The following is a 6,008-nucleotide window of genomic DNA, read 5'->3' as shown; positions in this document are numbered from 1 at the left end:
TGTATATTATTCTTTTTCTTAGATACAAATCATTTGAATAATCTCATGGATTATATAATATTCAGAAGATAATATATTTTCACCAGGTACTACTGAAATGTATAAACAAACTATGTATATTTTTAATTTAGCACATATTATGCAACAATCTATTTTAATTGAATTTAATACACCTTAATTTTCAAGAGAATGTTAACTTACTTCAACTGATCTTTTATATATGTGGATATCCTCCAAGCTACTCACATGATACATAAGCCTTACTGTAGGTTCTTTCAAGGGAAAATAACCTAGAACTGTATGGATCATAATATAATTTCAGGTATGATAAATAATACTCGGATGCCTGGGTGGCTCAGTGGGTTAAGCGGCTGCCTTCGGCTCAGGTCATGATCTCGGGGTCCTGGGATCGAGTCCCGCGTCGGGCTCTCTGCTCAGCGGGGAGCCTGCTTCCCTCTCTCTCTCTGCCTGCCTCTCCATCTACTTGTGATTTCTCTCTGTCAAATAAATACATAAAAAATCTTTAAAAAATACTCATAAAAGATTAATTGAGGAATATGTAATGCATTTATTCCTGCAATTGTCTATTTTTATTGTGTAACCTCACTAGACCAAAGAATTGTATTATTGACTATGTTATTTTTTGCATCTTTTTCAGATCTGAACTATTTTAAATCCAGTTTTTAAAAAAGTAATAGGCATCATTTTTCTGACGCAGAGCCATTAAAATATCCATAGAACTAAAAACTACATCTGCCTTTATAATTGTTATTCAAGATATCGCCCAGAGTAAGTATATTTTGGTTTGGAAGATTTATGGAGGACACTTCTCTCAAAGGTCAGTATTAGAAAAAGCACTGACTGCCTGAGAAACTTGTGATTACTTGTTAGTGTCCTATATTGTCAACACATAACATTTTATTTTCTAGATTGGTTCTGGAAATTTTCTAGATTTTCTAGATTGGTTCTGGAAACCAGTAAGCTCATATTCAGCTTATTTTTCAGCTCAAAAGATATATATTTTGTAGTACCAGGTATTATGAACTGATTCATATAATTTACAAATTAATTAATGATTTTAGTTTACTTTAATTTTATTTTTTGTTTCCGAAATAATTATATTTCAATACTGTGATTTTGTAAATTATCTTGATTTTTTCTTTACTCAAGACAAGGAAAATGTAATAAATACAATATCAAAATCAAATGGTTTGATCAAAATGTGCTTACTCATTTAGTGTCTACAGTAAATATTTTAAGACTATAACTATGATATATTTTATTTTATCCTTTCAGCATATATCCACTCATAATTTTGACAGAATTATTAAAAATGTTGGATATTAATGAAATGCTCCTCAAGAAAATGGGACCAGTAGATTAGTCCTCAAAATCATCTCACGCATGTGTGCCAGAGATTTACATTGACTTATTTAGGAAATCTTGAACTTGCTGAAGTTATATATTCAATAATGCTTTGCACAAATAAGATCTTCAGATATTTATGGGATGTAAACCCAAAATGATAAGATAAATGATCTATTTTAAGTTTATTTTAAGATGAGTTTGAGAGATAGTAATCTGTGATGCGTGAATACATTACAAAAATAATACAAACACTTCCCTGGCATATTTATATATGTCATAAAATTCTTATTATTTACATTTTTACCTTAGAAAGATTCAGGATATATTAAGTGCCTAATTATATAGCATTTTCAACAATGAATTTATTTATTTCTTGATATAATACAGTAGCTTTTACTTGGTGTATATAATAATATATTTAATGTTTTATGATAATCATAACTTTCTTGGTTTTGTATCAAGATAATCATAATAGTCAAAATAAAAAATATTATGGCAATTATGTATCTTTAAGTGGTCAAACAAAAATGTTATGGGAATTATGATGCCTTAAACTGTCTTATAAAGCTTTATCAGATTCTTTATGCTTAGCCCTGGTGACACTCACCACTAATTTGTAGACTGTGAAAATTGAGCTTGAGTGCAAAATTAGAAACCAAATAGTGTATTAATAAATACATTACTATATATCTAACCCTCTACCCAGCTAAACAGATGAAGTTTTAAACATTACAAAGCAATTATACAACTTTTGAAAACATAAAATTACTTTACACAATGTTTTTGAAATAACAATCATCCCAGCACATGAATCTGGTCAAAAAAAGGTCAAAGGACATGAGGATAATAACTTGTATGTAAAAAAACAAAAACAAACAAGAAACCCAAAAAACAGGAAGATATTTTTAATAACTCCCAATGAAATAATCAAGAAGTTTCAGCATAATATCCCTATTTCTTAATATCCTTCTTAAGGTAATAGATTTTCAGCATAATATCCCTATTTCTTAAGGTAATAGAATTGTGAGGAAAATATATGTTAAAAAGCATTATTAGTTGCTCATGTCTCAGAATGTCTTAGAAAATAACTTGGTTTTTATCCATAGTTTGCTCTGAAATTCCAGATTGTAAATTTTTAATAAACTTTCAAGAGACAAGAAATTTGAAGGGATAAAGTCTGAGAGCAAAAAATACAATTAGGGGTGCTGGGGTGGCTCAGTCAGTTAAGCAGCTACCTTAGGCTCAGGTCATGATCCTGGAATCCCTGGACTGAGCCCCACTGTGGGCCCCCTGTTCATCAGGGAGTCTGCTTCTCTCTCTGCTTCTCCCCTGTTCCTTTTCTCTCTCTCTCTTGCTCACTCTCTCTCTTTCTCTAGTAAATAAAATATTAAAACAAAACAAAACAAACATCACATTTAATTATCACTCTTCTGGAAGAACTAAAGTAAACTCAGATCAGAATCCTGGAAGACACTTCTTAGAGGTCATCTGACCAGGTTAGGTTATTGCCTCTATAATGAACGGAGTCCTGGACCACATTTTTCTTAGAGTGTAATATTCACTGAAATCATTGTAACTCAAAACATTTAATAGATGTGGACTCAGTGATTATAATTCTTGATGTTTTTGTCAACTTTATGGCATGTGATTTTTTTATAAAATGTGCTATAAATCCTATAATTATAAATGAAATTATCAGATATATGGAGGAATAGAGTATATTGTACAGTGAAGAGAATTATAGAGAGGGGATATGTCATAGAAGAGGTAGGATATTGCCTTTCTCTTAAAAGATGAACAGAAGATAAAAACAAACCATAACTGCAAAGGAAAACTCTTGGCAAATATACAAAATTTTAAAAATAAAATAAAATCAATGCACGAGGTTTAAATCTACTATTTAGAATGAGAGAATAAAAGTAAGTTCAGCATGAAGAAAGACTGAGATGCATTTCAAAATTGAACTATTTAAATCATGTTTGAAGAGATCATTTCAAAGGTTTTAGGAGATTTGTCTTTAACTAGTCCTTTAATCTAAGTCTCAAGTAGAGTAGTGTTGAAAGGACACATATTAAAGCAAGTTTGGACCAAATTATGAAAAACCTTAATGCCTGGGGAATCTTTCTTTTAAACTACATTCAATGAGTTCCCACTGAAGGAATTGACCATGTCTATGGTATGATCAAAGTGAAATTTGAAATTTCATTCAAAGACGAATCATTCAGAGGCAAATATGTTAAGTGACAATAGTTAGAAACTTAGAGAATTAAAAACAAAAACAGTTTAATTAGAATCTGAAGGCCTGTGTTTGAAATATGCTATCAGCCAAATTACTTACACTACCTTCCATATTGAGATTACCTTTCTAACTATTTTATGTTAGCATCAAATGGGAAATATATCAGAGCACGCACTGTATGGTTTATGTTCATATATAAATATAATATACGGTTTTATGGAGGTGGAGAATGTATGGATGAGATTTAAAAGATTAGTTTGTTAGAGGACCCATATCAATAGAACTTAATAACTGACTAGATAAGGGGAATAATAAAAGGAAGATAGAAAGAATATTAGTAAATTTATCTCCAAATGTAAAGTAGGATCTCTAGTTAATACACTTACTACTGACTACTAACTGACTACTAAATATAATGTAATCTGAGTTCAAAATCATGAGGCAAAATAATTGAGATGGCCATTTCCACTGGTAAGATGAGGACATTACTATGGTCTGGCCATAATCGGAGATTTTCAGAAAATAGCTTCCTGGAAGGGTTAAAAAAAAAAAAAATGTGCTGGCCTTTAAAGAATGCATAGTGATTTGGGGGTCAAACTAGATCCTTGCATACTCATTCTCCTTCAAGGTGACTTCTTTCTTCATGCAGATTTCCTTGATTCACCTTTGTTTTTCATCTGGTATTGTTGGTTTCATTGAAAAAAAAAACAGTTTTTTAAAAAATTACGGAATTATGAAGAACTTTCTTATACTTTAAAAACAACTTTGTATTGTGAAGAAGGTGCTTTAAATGGGAAAAGTGGCGAAGTACAACAAAAAGGAGATGAAATGCTACAAGAGTAATTAAAGGAAAAAGTCTCTTAAGTGTTGCTTGGGAGCTATGGATACTTTGCTTCCAAAACTATGAAATTTCTTGACAGTGAAGAAGGAGGCTCTGGGAAGTGGGGCTGGTAGCAGATGGTGCTGGAGGCATACTCAGAGAGGAAGTGCTTAAACTGAATGCCCTTTATGATTTGCTGCCACTTGTACAAAATTAGTTTAGTGGATCCACAGGGTAAGCAAAAAGAAAAACATCAAATTTTATAACAGATATGTATAAAATTATAGAACTATGACTGTAAAAAACTGTAGAAATATCCGAAAATAATTGCAAATTTTGCACTTCACTCTTAATTTCAAAAAAGCATATAATTATCATAGTCTGTGAACATAGAATGTATTTAATAAACCTATGATAAAAAGAAATACATATTGAAGGTTATATACACCTACATGTACATACACAATGTACATATAGAAAACAATGCAAATTGTAGCTTTAAGTGCTACAGTCTTCTGTGGTAAAATTTTACCATCTACAACACAGTCAACATTTATCTGACTATAAGATACAAGGATAGAAAAATATGTTTTATTATATGAACAGTGATAGAGATTAAAATATAAAATTATTAAAGAGATTAAAAATATACATGTGGAAAATCTCAAAGAAGAAACTTTTGGACAAGTACTGCTTCTAACTGACAAAATCATTAATCTCGTTGGATAATCAAAACCATCTTGTTATGAAATTGAATATGCCCGATTTATTTTTTATAGAAATGATGCAGCTTTCCTTTCTGTTTTGAGTGAATGAACAAATCAGATAACTACTCAGAAGTCTGCTTCACTTTGCTTTTACGGGCAAAAGATATGCAAATATGAGACCACTATGCAAAACAGCAAAGTAAATCATATCCCTGGTTAAATATTTCATATGTATTTAGTAGCAGAATATTACCATAAGCATTAACTCAGGGACATAATACATATTTTGCTACATAAGAAATAAAGGGGTAATAATGCTCAACACTGAGAATTTTCTAGTTTTATCATTGTGGAGGATTCTCCACTGGGGAGTACATGTATTTGGAACAATCATGTCAATATATTAACCAGATGTCAAGAACGAATGACATTTTCTTAGTGACATTGACATTTAAGCAATGAATGTAAAGTATTTTGGAGGTTCTAGCAGTAGTTATTACAACAGAAGTGACAGTTAATTTTTTTGTTTTTTTGTTTTTGTGGAATCCTTCCTATGGCAGCAGCAGCACATCATTTTAAATTGCCTATGAAATAGTCCCACAATATCCCAGCTGTGAGCTTCATGAACCAATAGGTAGAAGAGTACTATGGTCTATCCTATCTTCTCAAAATCATTTACTCAAGCAAGCATTTTTCAACATTTTTAAAAAATAATACTTCATTAAAAGAAAAAAATGAAACAATTCATAAGAATTTGAGAGATACTCATACTCCTTCAACTTTTGGGAAATTTAAGTTTGTGCAAGCACACACATACATACACATAGACAACCCGACCTATGGGTATTTCTAGTTATTAAAATTCTAGTTACAT

The sequence above is a fragment of the Neovison vison genome, chromosome 11 (genome assembly GCF_020171115.1).
Source record: "Neovison vison isolate M4711 chromosome 11, ASM_NN_V1, whole genome shotgun sequence".
In the NCBI taxonomy this organism is placed as follows: Eukaryota; Metazoa; Chordata; class Mammalia; order Carnivora; family Mustelidae; genus Neogale; species Neogale vison.
This window is presented reverse-complemented; position numbering follows the sequence as displayed.